Consider the following 20,452-nt stretch of genomic DNA (forward strand, 5'->3'; position numbering starts at 1 on the left):
ATCATGCTAAAACATTCCCTGTTTCTCGACCCACAGATAGACAATCGCCAGGGGAATATGGACAGCTTTCCAGCTGATAGTTGACACATTTTCCAAGTACAGAACAGTCCCACAAATCAGAAGCTGAAGGTTTACAATAAATGCTGATTTATTCGACGTTATGTTTCAAATGCACTTCAGTTTGGTGCTCCAATGATCCCTGATCAACATCAGGAAAAGCAGCTTCAGATAATAATTGAAATTACAGCTGCAGTATTTCACACGCTGTTACGTGATGATGAATTGCTGCACAGGAGCAGCAGAGTGCCACCAGTAACGTGCGCTCTTCGTACCTCTGGGACTTTCGACCAACCTGTTCTATTTTTGTTGTAATTCTGAAATTAAAGTTAAGGCAGAGGAGGAGGAACTGACCTGTGACTATTGGAGCACCAGGTTCAGGAAAGGGACACAGAAAAATGTCGTGCAAATTAGACTTGATTGAAAGCTGCATTTCAGTCGGTCACTGTCCTGTTTACAGACAGTGTTACATTATCACTGTCACAGGGCTTTTTATTCGGTCGGCTTCAATTCGGCACAGAATTTGATTCAAAGATACTTCACTAACTTTCATCTGAAAGTTCATACAGACAACATGAAACATACTGCACTCATCATCAATCCTCACCATTCCTACATCCGAGGACGTTGCAGTTTTATGAATACTAAAGATATAAGAATGTTAAACAAGAGTAAATTGAGTTTCAGTTTAAATTGTAAAATGATAAGAATGCATAATAAGATACAGAATCGCTTAAATTCATGTTTCTTAACGTGGCAACAACTCTAGCCCAGCAAAGGGGAAATCTGCCCCTGAATCCCCAATATCCACACGGCCGTTTGCTCCATGTGTCCAGTTGGAAACCTGTGTGAAGGAGCATGCAGTCAGACAGAGCGCCTGGGAGAATCCTCCACTGTCTGATCTAAAGCTGCAACAGGAGTTGTGTATTCCAGCTGTGAGAGCAATGGGATAAAGGGGAGGTCCTTGATATTCACAGCGTACATTCACAGTGTCCTCATCATGTTATTGTTTAATTTCCTCTGTCAGAAACAGCAGAGACAGAGAGAGAAACAAGGGGAGATAATTTCAACCGCCGGCGCTGCCCTGTCATTTGATATATTTATGGCTGACCAAACACATCAATATCTTTCCCCAACCCATCCACATCAACCTGTCACCCAATGGGAAAAATACGCTGTATAAACCGACAAACTCCGTGAAAATGTGGGTGGGACATGTCTTTAGAGACAGTGTGCTTCTGCAGTGGGTTTTGTGAATGAGCAGCCGATTCTGGTCTGATCATGTTTCAAATGATACGATTCCCTCAAAGCTCACCACCAAGAAGGTGAGGAATCTCCTCTGGTCAGCAGCAGGGACGAGAACTCCAGATGACTGGAATTGACGATGAATCAGTAGAACAATCATTGATTCAGCTGAAATGTGAAAGAAATTGATAAGCACATGGATGATTTGGGGATAATGTAGGGAGACAAAGCGAGAATAGTTCACAGGTCAGCGCAACATCGAGGGGCGAAGGGCCTATTTTGTACTGTATTGTTCTATGTTCTATGTTCTAAACTCCGAATATGACGGGACTCAAACAAACAAAATTTGAATCACAATCTTAAAAACACAGTGGAAGTCTAAAGCATCTTTCACTTCGCCACAGAGCTGCGCTAGCCTCCATTTTACAACACCCAAAAATACCGTTTCAAGTATTTCATCGAACATTTGTTTGTCCTTGCCCCACTTTCCAGCACCTCGTCATTAAGGGCTAGCTCCTCAAGTGTTCGGCTAAATACTTCGGAAATGTTCTGTTGACTCTTAGCTTTACCACACGTTCAAACAGTGCGTTCCATGCATACAACACTCTGAGGTTGTAAGCATTCTTCCTAAAACTTCTCTGAATATCATTTCTCTTGCTAAATCCCTGATTATTAACCCTTCCCGTAAGAAGTTTATTTCTATCACATATATCTATCCTTTCTCTGTGCACGTTAATCAGTTCCTATCCCAGCTTTTCCCACTGTCAGATAAAGAACCCCAGCCGAGCTCATCTATCTTTGCAGTGGCGACAGTATAGTGCTTCGAAAGCCCAGCATGTCAGGCAGCATCCGTGGAGCAGGAGAATCGACTTTCCAGGCATGAGCCCTTCATCAGGAATGAGGCTTGTAGGTCGGGGTTGAGATATAAGTGAGAGGGTAATTCTGTTGGTGGTAAAGTATCTGGGAAAGCGACAGGTGGATGAAGGTGTGGAAGAAGGTGATAGTTCAGAGGGTTGTTTCATCGACGGGTCAAGAGAGCAGTGCCTAGTTGGAAGATTGCGACTGGTATAACATAGAATGAAGTGAAATGAGGAAGCTGTTCAAGTACACATTTATCCCGTGTGGTTGCATGGCCTGAAGGCGGAATATGAGTCATTCTTCCTCCACGCATCAGGTAGTAATGGAATGGCAATAGTTAGTGCCAGAAACATTGCTTCTCCAGCTCTTCAGATGCTGTCTGACCTGCCGTGCTTTTCCAGCACTACACTTTCGACTCTGAGCTTCAGCACCTGCAGCGCTCACTTCCGCCTATCTTCGCATTGGGAATGGTCGAGTCTGTGCAAGGAAAGCAAATGCGGCACTGCTTTTTATGTTAGGATCAGAACGTGGTAACTATACTCTCAAACAGAATGACTTATGATCAGACCCAGGTTGGAGAAAAACTTGACAATGCTTTGCGCAGTAATTAAATGGAATTGCATTAATTACATTTCACTACAGGAGCAGATTTGTTAAAGCAAATTCGAAGGCAGCTTTGCAGATGGGAAAGCAAGCAAGAAAGCTCCATTTTTGTCCATGTAAACTGCTGCAATTGAAGAACAAAGCAGTTTCTGCCCAGTTTCGAACTGGGGACATTTCGCATGTAAGGCGAATGTGATGACCACGACATGACAAAAACAACCACGGCCGCCCGTGCCGCGGCTCAGTGGTGTCCAGCACTGAAAGTTGAAGCCATTCTACGTTTTATCTTTCAGTTTCCAACAGCTCGTTGTTGTCCAGCGTAATTGACATCTTGAAAACTTTAAAAAAAAGACACGTGAAATTGATGACAAAATACAGACAAGGATGTCGTTAATGTTTGGAGCGTAGGGCGTGGTGGAATAGGCTGGGACAACTTTCCCTGCAGCGTAACGGCTGCGACATGATCTTATGGAAGGATTGGAAACTGAGTACATTCGTGTTTTACCCAAGCTGGGGAGAGTTGAAAACTCGAGAGCATTGGTTTAAGGAGGTTTGGCTGAAATTGACAAAGTACCTGAGGCACATTTCCCACACAGAAGGTTGTGCGTGTGTGGAATGAGCTACCCGCAAATGTGGAGGAGGCTATTACGCTCAGAAAATTGCAATGGTAACGGGATGAGTTTCTGGATAGAATGGGTTTTGACGGATTGAGGTCAAATGCTGGGAAAGGGACATGTTTAATTTTGGCGATATGAAGAGCATGGACGTGATACAATCAAGTATCTGTTCCCACGCGGTGTACCCCAATAACGTTGTGATGTTTATTACACCTGCTTTGAAAGATCACTTTTTAGCATCACAGTCTGTGGCACAATCATTCAGTCTGTTCGACTGCTCACGGGAAAGGTAGGATTGTGAAACACTGCCGAAACGAACGACTTCCTTACTTTTGCTCTGACTGGCAATATTCCGTGAAATTTTTCCAGATCATCAATTGAGGATTTTTGCAGCTGCCAATTACATCAAAAAGTCTGTCAATTCGTAAAGTACTGAGCGAATCACAAAACAGAACGCATTTAACACGGAACACAAACAAAACTGGCAAACCAAATGCATTTCCAGACACTGCGAAGCATGAATTCTAAATGTGAAACAGTCCGAGATCATGAGCCATAAAGTAATCTCACAACTAACAACAGGGCAATTCCAAACTACTCTTTCCAACATATTGCAGCCTTAGTGCACAACCACTTCTCAGAAAATGCTGAAAAGAGGGAAAGAAAGAACATAATAAGAATGGGCAATAAAAAGTGTATTTCACAAACCACAGTCTCGATTAGATTACCTTTACCTTCCGATGTCTCCAGGACGGAAATGAAGGAAATGGGAGAAATGCAATAACATATGACATCGAAATTCTTGGGAACGATTTTCCCATTGGCCAGAAAACCAAATAATGACGAATCGAGACACCGCAGGACATTGTTTCAAAACAGCGATGAAATAAAAGTCTCCATTCGGTTCCAGTAAGAACTCAACTTGCCTGGAAAACAAAGCAACATTCGAGCTGCTTGCGATTATCTGCGTGGGAGGAGAACATGATCATGACAGCACAGACACTTTAAATATTCAGCACATTCCCCCACCGCAGTTTTGTTTTGAACATCAATATAGCGGAGATCGAAGCAGCATTTTAACAAGCTGTTGGAGTTGATCGGCATAAATGGCAGTGGCGGGATTCAAACCAACAGATGCAAAGTCACATGAAAAGGGTTCCATGATCCCTCTCCGACTCGCACAGCTACTGGCATGTGCTCGGCTGCAATATCAATTTCGCAACAGATAATGATAGCCCATCAATCCACACAAAAAAAATAAATCAATGGTAACTTGAGTGTATCTTCTCAGACTCTTTCAGCTACAAATGTATCTGTGAGTGCGTGAGTATATGTTAGGTTAAGGATTGTTCAAATAACCATGAGCTGCTTGATTTTACTGCAATTTCGAATCTTGCTTTGCTAAATGATTTCACCCATTGCTCGAAACAGGACAACTTTCACGTTTACACGGAACATGAAACACACGGGACTACAGGGAAAATGCACAAAGCTGAGCAGGCCGTGTTCCACATCATACCGTGCAGCATAGTTTCAGTCACTGTGTCTGTTTCTCAGAATAATAGTCCCAAAGAATGTTCTCCACCCTAAAACCGGAGGTACAGAAGTCAAAAGGTTCTGTTAGCAACTCACCCAACCCCCACTCCGGAAGAGGTGCTAACTGCCCTTGAGTGCTTTTTGTTCTCGATGTGAAGAGCTCTCACGCCTGATTCACCTTCACGTCTTTTGTTGCTGAGTGATTCACAAAGAAGGAGTTTCACCAGAGCTGCAACTGCCTCACTTACCCACCCGTCCTCCCCTTTTACATTTGCCTGCTCATCAATAATTTAAAGAAAACCAAATGAGTGCAATGTCATTCTGCAGCCTCTCTGTCGTTTCCTCCGTTTCAGTTCCAACATGGCTTAGATCTCGGGGCGCACCTTAATACTTGAGATGCTATGAAAGCACAGGTCCAGACGTTCCTCTGAGAGTATAATTTGTTTCATTCCTGATGCTGATTGAATGAGCCACTAATGTGCGAACTGCTCCAAAACATGATTCAGGATCTCTGGTACCAATTCTCGCACTTTGAATAACGACAGACAGCTGCCAAATGAGGTCTTTCAGATACGACTTTGGGGTACATTTGACAGACAGACTAGTTCAGGAATCCGTGGTGCACTGTGACACCAGCACATCAGCTTCTTCACTGTCTTTGAACCGGGCCGCCTGAGCAAGGAATGCAAATGCGGTACTGCAAGGATCAGAACGCGGTAACTATACTCTCAAACAGAATGACTTATGATCAGACCAGGTTTGGAGAAAAACTTTACAATGTTTTGCGCAGTAATTAAATGGAATTGCATTACATAACATTATATTACGAGAGCAGATTTGTTAAAGCAAATTCGAAGTCAGGTTTGCAGAAGGAAAGGCAAGCAAGAAAGCTCCATTTTTGTCCATGTAAACTGCTGCAATTGAAGAACAAAGGAGTTTCGGCCCAGTCTCGAACTGGGGACTTTTCGCGTGTAAGGCAAATACAATGACCACAACACTACAGAAACAAGCTGCGGCCGCCGTGCAGTGGCTCAGTGGTGTCCAGCACTGAAAGTTGAAGCTATTCTACGTTTTATCTTTCAGTTTCCAACAGCTCGTTGTTGTCCAGCGTAACTGACATCTTGAAAACTTTAAAAAAAGACACGAGAAATTGATGACAAAATAAAGACAAGAATGTCGTTAATGCTTGGACCGTTGGGCGAGGTAGAATAGGCTGGGACAACTTTCCCTGCAGTGTAACGGCTGCGACATGATTTATGGAAGGGTTGGAAACTGAGTACATTCGTGTTTTACCCAAGCTGGGGAGAGTTGAAAACTCAGAGCATTGGTTTAAGGTGATTTGGCTGAAATTGACAAAGTACCTGAGGCACATTTCCCACACAGAAGGTTGTGCGTGTATGGAATAAGCTACCCGCGAATGTGGAGGAGGCTATTACGCTCAGAAAATTGCAAAGGTAACCGGATGAGTTTCTGGATAGAATGGGTTTTGACGGATTGAGGCCAAATGCTGGAGAAGGGGACATGTTTAATTTTGGCGATGTGGTGAGCATGGACGTGATACACTGTAGTATCTGTTCCCACGCGGTGTAACCCAATAACGTTGTGTTCCTTATTACACCTGCTTTAAAGGATAACTTTTTAACATCGCAGTCTGTGGCACAATCATTCAGTCTGTTCGACTGCTCACGGGAAAGGTAGGATTGTGAAACACTGCCGAAGCGAACGACTTTCTTACTTTTGCTCTGACTGGCAATATTCCGTGAAATTTTTCCAGATCCTCTATTGAAGATTTTGGCAGCTGGAAATTACTTCAGAAAGCCTGTTAATTCGTAATGTACTGAGCGAATCGCAAAATAGAAAGCATTTAACAAGGAACACAAACAAAACTGGCAAACCAAATGCATGTTCAGACACAGCGAAGCATGAATGCTAAATGTGAGAGAGTCCGAGGGCATGAGGCATAACGTAATCTCACAACTAACAACAGGGCAACTCCAAACTACTCTTTCAAACATACTGCAGCCTTAGTGCACCACCACTTCCCAGACAATGCTGAAAAGAGAGAAAGAAAGAACATAATAAGAATGGGCCACAAAAAGTGAATTTCACCAATCACAGTCTCGATTAGATTACCTTTACCTTCCGATGTCTACTGGACGGGAATGAAGGAAATGGGAGAAATGAAATAACATATGACATCGAAATTCTTGGGAACGATTTTCCCATTGGCCAGAAAACCAAACAACGACGAGTCGAGTCACCGCAGGACTTTGTTTCACAACAGCGGTGAATTAACTGTCTTCATTCCGTCCCAGTAAAAACTCAACTTGCCTGGAAAACAAAGCAACATTCGAGCTGCTTGCGATTTTCTGCGCGGGAGGAGAACATGATCATGACAGGACAGACACTTTAAATATTCAGCACATTCCCACACCGCAGTTTTGTTTTGAACATCAATATAGCGGGGATCGAAACAGCATTTTAACAAGCTGTTGGAGTTGATCGGCATAAATGGCAGTGGCGGGATTCCAACCAACAGATGCAAAGTCACATGAAAAGGGTTCCACGATCCCTCTCCGACTCGCACAGCTACTGGCATGTGCTCGGCTGCAATATCAATTTCGCAACAGTTAATGATAGCCCATCAATCCACACAAAAAAAAAATCAATGGTAACTTGAGTGTATCTTCTCAGACTCGTTCAGCTACAAATGTATCTGTGAGTGCGTGAGTATATGTTAGTTTAAAGATTGTTCAAATAACCATGAGCTGCTTGATTTACTGCAATTTCGAATCTTGCTTTGCTAAATCTTTTCACACATTGCTCGAAACAGGACAACTTTCACGTTTACACGGAACATGAAACACACCGGACTACAGGGAAAATGCACAAAGCTGAGCAGGCCGTGTTCCACATCATCCCGTGCAGCATAGTTTCAGTCACTGTGTCTGTTTCTCAGAATAATAGTCCCAAAGAACGTTCTCCACCCTAAAACCGGAGGTACAGAAGTCAAAAGGTTCTGATAGCAACTCACCATACCCCCACTCCGGAAGTGGTGCTAACTGCCCTTGAGTGCCTTTTGTTCTCGATGTGAAGAGCTCTCACGCCTGAGTCACCTTCACCTCTCTTGTTGCTGAGTGACTCACAAAGAAGGAGTTTCACCAGAGTTGCAACTGCCTCACTTTCCCACTCGCCCTGCCCGTTTACAGTTTCCTGCTCGTCATTGATTCAAAGAAAACCAAATGAGTGCGATGTCATTCTACATCCTCTTTGTCGTTTCTGCCGTTTCAGTTCCAACATGGCTTAGATCTCGGGTCTCACCTTAATACTAGCGGTGCTATGAAAGCACAGGTCCAGAGGATCCTCGGAGAGTATAATTTCTTTCATTGCTGTTGCTGATTGAATGAGCCACTAACGTGCGAACTGATTCAAACCATGATTCAGGATCTGTGGTGCCAATTCTCGCACATTGTATAACGTCAGAAGCTTCCAAATGAGATCTTTCAGAGACGACTTTGGGGTACATTTGACGGACAGACGAGTTCAGGAATCCGTGGTGCATTGTGACACCAGCGCATCAGCTTCTTCCCTGTCTTTGAACCGGTCGCCTGAGCAAGGAATGCAAATGCGGTACTGCAAGGATCAGAACACGGTAACTATACACTCAAACAGAATGACTTATGATCAGACCCAGGTTGGAGAAAAACTTTACAATGCTTTGCGCAGTAATTAAATGGATCTTGGGTTACATTACATTTTACTACGAGAGCAGATTTGTTAAAACAAGTTCGAAGGCAGGTTTGCAGAAGGGAACACAAGCAAGAAAGCTCCATTTTTGTCCATGTAAAGTGCTGCAATTGAAGAACAAAGCAGTTTCTGCCCCGTTTCGAACTGGGCATCGTGCGTGGGTAAGGTGAATGTGATGACCACTGCACCACAGAAACAAGTCACGTTCGCCCGTGCCGCGGCTCCGTGGTGTCCAGCACTGAAAGTTGAAGCCATTCTACGTTTTATCTTTCAGTTTCCAACAGCTCGTTGTTGTCCAGCGTAATTGACATCTTGAAAACTATTAAAAATACACGTGAAATTGATGACAAAATACAGACAAGGATGTCGTTAATGTTTGGAGCGTAGGGCGTGGTGGAATAGGCTGGGACAACTTTCCCTGCAGCGTAACGGCTGCGACATGATCTTATGGAAGGGTTGTAAACTGAGTACATTCGTGTTTTACCCAAGCTGGGGAGAGGTGAAAACTCGAGAGCACAGGTTTAAGGTGAGTTGGCTGAAATTGACAAAGTACCTGAGGCACATTTCCCACACAGAAGGTTGTGCGTATATGCAATGAGCTAGCAGTGAATGCGGCGGAGGCTATTACGCTCAGAAAATTGCAAAGGTAACCGGATGAGTTTCTGGATAGAATGGGTTTAGAGGGATTGAGGCCAAATGCTGGGAAATGGGACGTGTTTAATTTTGGCTACGTGGTGAGCATGGACGTGATACACCGAAGCATCTGTTCCCGCGATGTAACCCAATAACGTTGTGCTGCTTATTACACCTGCTTTAAAGCATTACTTTTTAGCATCGCAGTCTGTGGCACAATCATTTAGTCTGTTCGACTGCTCACGGGAAAGGTAGGATTGTGAAACACTGCTGAAACGAACGACTTCCTTACTTTTGCTCTGAGAGACAATATTCCGTGAAATTTTCCCAGATCCTCAATTGACGACTTTTGCAGCGGCAAATTACTTCAGAAAGCCTATTAATTCGTAATGTACTGAGTGAATCGCAAAACAGAAAGCATTTAACACGGAACACAAACAAAACTGGCATACCAAATGCATGTTCAGACACAGCGAAGCATGAATGCTAAATGTGAGACAGTCCAAGTTCATGAGCCATAAAGTAATCTCACTACTAACAACAGGGCAACTCCAAACAACTCTTTCAAACATACTGCAGCCTTAGTGCACCACCATTTCCCAGACAATGCTGAAAAGAGAGAAAGAAAGAACATAATAAGAATGGGCAATAAAAAGTGAATTTCACCAATCACAATCTCGATTAGATTACCTTTACCTTCCGATGTCTCCTGGACGGAAATGAAGGAAATGGGAGAAATGCAATAACATATGACATCGAAATTCTTTGGAACGATTTTCCCATTAGCCAGAAAACCAAACAACGACGAATCGAGTCACCACAGGACTTTGTTTCACAACTGCGATGAAATAAAAGTCTCCATTTCGTTCCAGTAAAAACTCAACTTGCCTGGAAAACAAAGCAACATTCGAGCTGCTTGCGATTATCTGCGCGGGAGGAGAACATGATCATGACAGCACAGACACTTTAAACATTCAGCACATTCCCACACCGCAGTTTCGTTTTGAACATCAATACAGCGGGGATCGAAACAGCAATTTAACAAACTGTTGGAGTTGATCGGCATAAATGGCAGTATTTTCTTTCAGCTGAAATAAATTTTGGAACAAATTTGCATATATCATTAATCGTTCCAATGAGATAAATCTAATGCACCTCCGATTATTACAATGAACAATGTGACTTTCAGTTCACTTAATAAAATGAAACGAACAAAACAGCTTTTCTTGTGGTTTAACGTAATTCAGTTAAGCCATATGAGAACGGCTATTGATCCACAACATCACATTAATATCACTCGCCATAGCTACTTCTTCATGTGAGAGAGAACGTCACTGAAGAAATTATGAGTGAAGGCAAAATGTGGGTTTGAATATGACGGGGAATTATTGTTCACTGTTTCATTCTGAGCATGGCTATTTCTTGGATTTTGCTGTTATTGTAATTCTGGTATAAGCAGAAACACAATGGTTTGGATTCAATTTAGCTCAAGACATTTCTCAACCACGACTTTCACCAAATGTTACCTTGATGAGGTCACATGTCACCCATTTCCAAAACGTGCTGAGGAGGCCGAGAGATTACGGTGATGGATTATTATACCACCGTGCTCCGCATTCACGGGTTCGAGTCACATTTTGGTTGCTAATTCCACAAACCACTGCTGCATTTTGACATTGCATCTCACACCGCCTGTGTACACTGGATCGAGAATTTTGTTCTTCCGCTTCACTGCACGGGAGATTCATGAATAATCAACACCAAATTAAAGTTGAAATAAAAAATGAGAGCAGATGTTCTATTCGGTTGTAAATTAAATTGGTGTAATTAGAAGGAACACATTTTTTTCTTTATGCCCCTCTTTCCATCTTGTCTTTCTATGAATTTACATCGCCAGAAAGAGAAATAACTAACAAGTGACTGGGAGCACAAGTTTATCCAATGGGATTGCTCATGATTATTTTAAACGAACAGTCCACACAATGATTTGATCAGTATTTCAGCAGTCACTCGGAATTGGAACCGCAGCAAACTGCTCCAATGAAACTAACCTTGCATTCTTTCACATGCAGCGTGATGACTGACTTGCTAACTGTACAAGGTCGACCAATTTTCTTCAGCAATGACAGCTTCTGTAAACAGCCACCTGTGCCGTGCAGAGTGTCATTTGTTGCCCCCAGGTCACAGCACATTTCTTCTTCATGAGCTTCTGAGCTTCGTTCCTGATCTGTTTGATAAACCTTTTCTATCACTTCATCCCATCCACTCACAATTCTCAACTTATGAATAAAATTTGGCGTTAGACCAAATGTTAACAAAATGGATGCATGCCATTCATCCCATCGAGTCTGCCCCACTGTACAACGAACTCATGGTTGATCTGATAATCTTCAACTCCATTCTGCTCACTTACCTCGACAAACTTCATCATCTTTCTGATTAAATACCTGACACAGTTTGAAAATACCCAACAACTTCGCCTCTACTTTGGTTGCCAAAAAGAAAAAGCCACAGATTCTCTGAGCATGGAAATTACTCTTCATTTCTGAATTAAATGGGCAATATCTCATTCTGAGATTATGTCCTCTGGTGCTCTCATCAGAGCATAGGCCAAACCACCTGCCTATATCTACCCTGTCAAGATCCCACGATTTTGTTTCAAGGAGAATAATCCAAGCCTGACCAATCATTCCACGAAGCTCCATTTTATCCAAAGTTGACAACATCCTCGTAAATCTCTGCTGTTCCTTACAACACGGGAACTGGAACTTGAAATCAGATAGCGATTGGAATCGGATTAGTCTACACATGGACCAAACGCAGTAATGATAACTTTAACAAATGAGAATCTAATCTTATTCTATTGACATTCAATGGCTTCGTTGTAACTGAAGTCCTCCGTGTAATCGTCCTCGGAGCTAATATTTAGGAGAAATGGAACCTGACGGCCCATACAAAGAAGTTGACTACAAACAAAATGTCCGTCAGTCGACTTTGTTTGATAATTAACACAACTCATGTCTCCGTGAAGCCTGCATCATCTGGAAGGCACAAATTTGATGTGTAACAGAACTCTCTCCATTTGCCTTGTTGCGTGCAGCTCCAATACCACTCAAGGAACTGGGCATCCTCCACGACAATGCAGTCACTTAACTGTACCACGGTCAATACCTGAATGTTTATTACCCTCACCGCTAAGGCACAATTGCAGTAGAGTGCACCACCTACAAGATGCGGTGGAGTAAGTCATCCAGGCTGTGTTGACAGAACATTCAAAGCTCAAAATCTGGACCGACTATGAGGACAAAGTTGAACATGCACTGAAGCACTACCATTTGCAAGTTATCCTCCAAGGCACATACCGGCATAACTTGGACATGTATCAGTAGTAAATTCATTGAGTGATGAAGCGGTCTTGATGGTTAAAGTGGTATACTTCAGCCTTCCATCCTTTATCTTACAATTTTTTTTTAAATGTTGATTATTGCATGGACCAGACTTGTGCTCATTCTTTTAGTTGTTTCCTAAACTGGCGGTTGCTAAAGATCGAATATCATCCACAGGCTGAGGACAACAACAGAAAATATCCAAAAATACTTTCGACCAACTGAGCTCCCTGTCCACAAATCTTCAGTGATCTGTGAATATCCACTCCAGGATCTCTTGGTTCCTGTTTATTCTGTTCACACTCAGAATCTTCACTGTTATTGTTTCAACTCCCCAAATTCGTTTCCACTTATTTGTCTGGATTCAATTCCATTCAACGTTTTTATTTTCCACCTGACTGATACATCTCTGCAGGTCCTGACATTATTCATCATAGTCAAATACACGACCAATTGTTGCATCCTCTGCAAACTTCTAAATCATGATCCTACAACTAAGTCTGAATCGTTGAATCTGGAAACAGTAGAACTCCACTGGAAACAGGCGTCCAAACATGGTTCATTGCTGGATGTGATGAACACCTGCAATAACAGCACAATCTGACACTTGATGTCATTTGTAAACATGCTGGTGACTCTGCCAGTTGGCCTTATGAGTGATCCCTTCTCATCTATGGGAGTGGTGAATGCCCTGTCCACATTGTGCCTGGGTACGTAGGTTTACACTTCAGCGGGTAATTGAATCCTTTCCTGAAGTCGCCCTATGGACCTGACTTCTTAGCGGTGTGTGTATCCATGTGTCTATTTAGCTTGGATAATCATTTGAATTTGAGTCCACGCAGAGTCCCAATTTTCCCCGTCATCCATGCTTTTTTTAAATTCTTCTTTATTCTCCCATGGAGTGTGACAGCTATGGTCTGAGCTTTATTTTTTGTTCATTCTTAATTCACCTTGAACTGAGTCAGAGGGATTCTGTGGGTGATCCGCACTGTTGGAAGTCTGGAGTCATATGTTATCAGGTCTCGTTAAGGATGGCAAATTCCCTTTCAAAGGGACAAGAATGAAACGGTTTTCAGCAAATTAAAACGTTTTGCCTCTGTTCTTCTGATCGGGGTTAATATTCCAGATTTTATTCATCGATTTAAATACCAGCAGCTGCCATGTTCCAATCTCTAAGGGTTGCTAGCCCAGTATATCACGACTACATTTGCATTTGTCACGAAGGTTGGTGAGTAGCAGAAATCGTAGGGATCACTGAAAGAATGAAGAAGAATATAGATAGACAGGAGAGTTGAGCGGAGAAGTGGCAGGTGGAGTTCATTCTTGCTGTGAGGAGAGGTTAAGAAGTTTATGATTGTTTTCAGTAGCAAAAACGAGACTGAGGGGTCCTGATTGAGGTCTACAAAATCTTGAAGGGTACAGACCGAGTGTATAGAGGTGTTTTTTCCCCAGGTGAGGGATTCAGTAATGAGAGGTCATGCATTAAAGTTGAGAGGTGAAACGTTGAAAGAGGTTAGATGTAGAAAGTATTTTGCACAGAGGGTGGTCGGTGCCTGGAACGCGTTGCTAACAGAGGTAGTAGAGGCAGGCACCGTCGTTTCATTTAAGGTGCGCCTTGATAGATGCGTTAGTAAGTGGGGAGCAGATGGAAACGGATGCTGAGGAATTGGGTGATAGGTTTAGAGAGTTGATTTGGTTCAGCCCAGGCTTGGAGGTCCATAGGGCCTGTTCCTGGGCTATAAATGTTCTGTGTTCTTTGTTCTTCTTTGTTCACTACACTACCATCTCAATCCTACGTTGCTCCATCTCAGAGAATGACATTGCCAATTCCAGTCATCTCAGAGGGAGTGAGAATATGAAAGGTGGCTGTGTTGGAATGAACATGGGGTACGGTGTACTGGAGTGTTTGCTGGGCGCAAGAGGATGATGTGGTCTAAAAACAGTTCTTACTGTCAAAATATCAAAACAGTGTATTGTTAAGTAAAATTGCACTGAATGCTTGCAATACCTCGACCTCTCCCTTAAGGCTGCAGCACGCTTCCACTGAGCCAATCTGCAGTGTGGGTTAATGTTGCTGTTGTACCTGAATAATCTAATAACTGGAGACAAATATGCCCTTCCTCCCCGCATTTGACCAGCAGAACTCCCAGCCTCGGAATTTCATGCACTCTGTAACATCCGAGGAAGGACCATGTGCTCAGCGATCGCACCACTGGTGCGACAGAGTAGCGTCATGTGCTCATTTCCATCCCAAATTCCAGTTTGATCTTTGCAACTGCACCATTGATTATGGGAACTGGGATTATGTGATCCACTGAAGAAATGGATACTTCCTTGTGTCTGGCAGCTCGTGAGGCAACAACTGTGAAACCACATTGCTGTTGAAACATACATTTCAACAATATCCTTCAGGATCCCTTGAGAATTTGATGTTTTGTTAAAATCTATCACCTTCAGTCTTCATGCCGTACTCGATGGAACTTCCTCAGCCTCATGAAACATCCAATTTGAATATACAGCCAATTCTGAGTTCCCACATGTGTATTATTCCTCGCCAAATAGTCCTGTTGTGTCTCTGCATTCTTCCTAACATGTCCTATGTCACTGTAATTACTGCTCTTTTCAAACTCGTATCTCTGCATGGCCCAGTGATCGTATAATATTCAGTGTTGTGCGTTGTGGCCGCAGTAACCTCGTTTAAATCCGAGTTACGGCATGTAATGTTCTCTCCTTTTTTAACTCCTTGTGGTACATGCCAACGAACCACAGAAATGAATTAATTGATTTTACATGAAAACTTTCTCTGACATTATGATTTTTTCATCAAACCCCTCTCTCACACATCTCTGTGAGATAAATAACAGAATTCAGACTCACCCATTCTTGGAGACTTCTCTCCCCCCCACAATCACTGACGTCCTCTAAGTTCCCCCTGCCATTTCCCTTACAATCATTTTCACATTGAACCCTGTTCAGTGTGTGCTGCTGCGCTCACTGTTGCTGGGTGAACGTGCCACAATCATACCATTGCGACCTTCAGACGAGTCAATCCATTTCGATATCGTGGTTTTGAGATCAATGGTCAAGTAGCAGCTTTTAATGACATGGATCAGATATTATTCGAACTTCAGGCTCAGAAAAGAACACAGGGCAGCACTGAGGAAAAGAAACTTTTTTTTTCAAAAAGACCTCTTTCTGCAGACTTCCACATAATTTATTTCACTTGCTCATTCGGCTCCATCTACACCATTGTGTGCAGTTCTGCAATCACATTAGCACTGGAAATGATGGAGGGATATTGTCTGGGTAGAAGAGCTTCTGTTATGAAGAGATATTTGATAGTCTGGAGAGACTTAGAGCAGAAGAGATCGAGAGGAGACATGATTGAGATATACAAAATAATCAGGGATACGGATGGCGTAGACTGAAATAAACGTTTCCCTATAATGGAGAGATTGCTCACGGGGTAATAGATTTAAGAACAGAGGAGGAAAGACTTGAGTGAATGCGCAGACAAACGTTTTGAAATGACGGGTGGTTGAAATCTGGAACTCGGTGCATGCAAAGGTTGGAGAGGCAGAAATCCTCATGATTTTCAGAAGTATTCAGATGTGAATTTTTGATGACAAGACGTACAAGGCTATCGTTCAAGTGATTTTAAAAATAGAGTTTGGATAGTTAATCGATTATTGATTTCCAGTACTGATACATAGGCTTCTTTTTGCATTGAACTCCAGGGCAATACCACTGCCTAGCACTGCGAGTGATTGGGTTCAATTAGCAATGTGGACGGGCGCTTGCAGCTTGGGAGGGCTAAGAGGCCAGAAACCCGCATTCGATTCCAGACGTATGTGACTGACTGTGTGGAATTGGCATGCTCCTTTTCTCTCTCTTCATTGTGGGTTTCCTCTGGCTGCTCCGATTCCTTCTCACTGTCCAAAGATGTGCACTTCAGGTAGATGGCAAACAACACCTGAATGGACTGTAGAATCAAAGACAAAATCAAAGACAAAAGTAGGAATTGCAGCTCAAGGAAAACAGAATAACCATTTGGGGACAACAGATCATTTCTTGGAACAGTTTTTGATTTGCAATGTTAACTCTGATTTCTCTCCACCGATGCTACCTGACCTGCTGAGCTTTTGAACTCATTTCTATTTTTGTAGGTGGATCAATAATGCGGGGTTAGAAAAATATTGTGAGGGAGTGTGAATCTCTTCGGCGGCACACAGCAGACTCAATTGGCCAAATGGTTTCTGTCTGCTTTGTGTCTAATCCTATTAACTCTGATTCTAAAAGTTTTTGTCCTTTTTTTAGTCTTTGGTAATTCACATCTCCCTGAAATGTGGTTTGCAGAACAGGACAATCGACTTTTCGGGCATAAGCCACAGCCAAACCGTTACCACTCGCTACCTGGAAGAGGAAGGCCTCATATTCTGCCTTGGGACCCTGCAACTATACGGGATAAATTGGATTTCAACATCTCCCTCAATTCTCCTGCCCCCACATTATCACAGTCCGAAGCATCCAACTCGGCACCACCTTCGGACCTATTAACCTTTTCCCTCTCTGACTTATCACTTTCTCCCCCGCCTCCACCCAATTAGCATTTTTCCAGCTACCTTCCACCCAACCCCAACTGCCGCTCATTTATCTCTCCGGCCCCACCCATGCGTCTCATCCACGATGAAAGGCTTATGCCAGAAGCGTTGGTCCTCCTGCTCCTCGGATGCTGCCTGATCGGCTGTACTTTACCAGCACGACAACCTCGTCATGGCGAAAATAAATTAGTTCAGCTCAGACTCTTTATCTGAGAGCGGAGAAGAATGAGTGGGGAAGAGTTTAAGGTGTACAGTAAGGGGATAGATACATGTTATAGGAATAAATTTCTTAAGAGAAGTGTTTACAACCATAGATCTACATTAAACGCAAGGTGGAGGATAATCAGAGGAGATATAGGAAGAAGATTGTCATTCTGAGAGTGTTGTATAATTGGAACTCACTGTTTGAACGTGTCGTAAAGCTATGAGTAATCAAAACACTTCAGGAGTATTTAGCCGAATACTTGAGAAGCTGGAGCACACATGGATAAGGACCAGGTACTGGAAAGTGGGGCGAGGACAAACAGATATCTGATCAAAAATCCGAACACGGTACAGCAAATACCGAGCATGAAAGCATGGGAAGGGTAAAAGCATAGAGACGACTGTCGATCTGTTACAAGGGGTCTGTGGAATGCTACATGAGTCCAAAGGTCACGGTGGCAGGATGGGGCCACTGTGGCTGGATGGGATAAGCATAGTGGAATGCTCCTCCACCAATTAGAAGAGTCATACTGGGGCTGAACGGTTACTGTGAAAGGCTGAGATAATAGCATTTAGTAACGTCAGCCTTGCCAGCTAAATATCATCATTGAAGGTTGGGACAAGTCGTGACAATAGATATTTAGGACTTGACTTTAAATATTTAATTGAAAGTCAGACTGCTTGAAACCCTTGTAGCAGAAAAAAAGACATTAAATATCTAATCAGCTTGGGACAAGAAAACATTGTGGTAGATGGGGTCGCTAAAAGTCCAATTTAAAAGTCTAAAGGTTAGTCTGGGCTGAAAGATCATTGCAGCAGAGCTGGGAGTAAAATACATAATCGTGACAATAGAAAAAAACCCTATTGGCAGAAGGAGAGCGATAGTGGTTTATTGTATACCTGGAGTGACATAATTCTGACTAACACAGTTGGGTATCCTGGTAAGCTAACAAAAATATAATTAAAGAAAGGGTATAAAGAGCCACGGATCCTGAGTTTTGGGGTCGTTCAAGAATTTGCTTTTTGAGAGTCACGGTTTTTTGTCTGCAAATAAAAGATCTACCCCTGAAGAACTCCCCTGGAGATTTCTTATATGTTCTCGATGACAACCACAACTTTGAATACAGTAAAATTGTGGCTAGCGCGGCTCGGTGGTGCAATGAAAAGCGCGTTAGATTTCTACAGCATTGTTAACATTGCTATACAAAGTTTGTTGTTTTGAGTTCCACCAGAATCGGAGTTCAGATTTCAACTGAATCAATTATTATTCTGCTGATTCATCATTAATTCCTGTCGTCTGGGGTTCTCGACATTGCTGTTTAACACAGAAAATTCCTTACCACCTTAGTGGTGAATTTTGAAGGAAACACATCATTTGAAGCATGATCAGACCAGAATCAACTGCTAACCCACGAAACCTACAAACCTCGTGCAGAAACCCACTGTCTCTAAATGCATTCCCCTCCAATAGTTTCACAGACATTATCGGTTGGTTAAATGTCTTTTTCCCTTTGGGCGACAGGCTGTTGTGGCTTGACTGGGGAAAGATATTGATGTATTTGGTCAGTCATAACGATGTCAAATGGCGGTGTAGGACCGGTGTTTGGAATAGCGTCGTCCTGTTACTCTCTGTCAGTGCTGTTTCTGACATAGGGTTTTCAACAATAATATGTTGAAGTGTGGATCTACACCACGGAATATCAAGGTTCTCCCATTTACTCCACCGCTCTCAAAGCCAGAATGGTGAGCTCCTATCAGACAATCGAGGATTCTCCCAGGCGCTCTGTCAGACTGCATGCTCCTTCACACCGGTTTCCAACTGAACACATAGAGTAAGCAAACGTGGGCATTCAGGGACAGATTACCCCTCTGTTTTGCTTCAGTTCTGGACACAGAGACGTACATGAATTTCTGACAGTCTGAGTCTTACGGTGCATTCTTCCTACTTTACAATTTAAAGTGGAATTGAATTTATTCTTGTATCACACTCTTACACCTTCAGTATTCATGGAAACCGTGCAACGTCTTCATGGATGTAGGAATGGTGAAGATTATTGACGAATGCAGTATGCTTCATGTTTTATGCTTTATGAACTTTCAGAAGTTTTATTGATTCGAATTGAAGCCGATCCAAGGAACGGCCTGGCGACAACGGAAAAGTAACATCGTCTGCAAACAACGCAGGAACCAACGGAAACCCATTTTTCAATGAAGTATATTTTGCATATTTTTACGTGTCCCTTTCCTGAACCTGATGCTTCAATCATCACAGGTTGATTTCAGTTTCACCTCGTCTGCTTTTGCTTTAATTTCAGAACCACAGACAAAGTAGAGCAGTTGAGCTAAAGTTCCTACGGTATGAGTAGGACAGCTTACGGTCTGCGGCTTCAGTCACACAATTGTTTAGCACCTGCTACTTAAAGGTGCATAAAATGCCATGGTTGTAAGTTTAATGCTTATCTAAAGATGCTGTTCCTGACATTGACAAGGGATTATTAGCACATCATACTAAAACGCAGTTGAAATCAATGTTGAGTAAAGTAGCATTTAGTTGAAAACTCCAGTTTCACATTTCTGTCAATTATTATCTGAAAAGCTGCAAATATTCCCCAGGTGAATACCCATCTGTGGATAGGGAAACAGAGGTGAAATTTTAGCTTAATGACCTTTCTCAAATCGCTCACCCTGCACTGGATTACATTCTTGGAAAGTCGGTTTAACTCATTTCATATTAATCCATTTCCTGCAAACACGCACAGCTCCTTATCCAATTAAAAGTATTAGATTTTCCTCTTTGGGGAGTTTGAATGTTGTCAGTTAATCTGGCAAAGGCATAACAAGTAGTTTTGCCGTTGGAAGGAGCAGAGAGTGCAAACTGGGATAAGGTCGAGTCTTGTCACAGGATGTTTCAAGCGAAGATCAGTGAGTATTAAATGGATTCACTCTCCTTTCGTATGATTGTGAA

This window comes from Hemiscyllium ocellatum, chromosome 17, assembly GCF_020745735.1.
Source record: "Hemiscyllium ocellatum isolate sHemOce1 chromosome 17, sHemOce1.pat.X.cur, whole genome shotgun sequence".
NCBI classification, from domain to species: Eukaryota; Metazoa; Chordata; class Chondrichthyes; order Orectolobiformes; family Hemiscylliidae; genus Hemiscyllium; species Hemiscyllium ocellatum.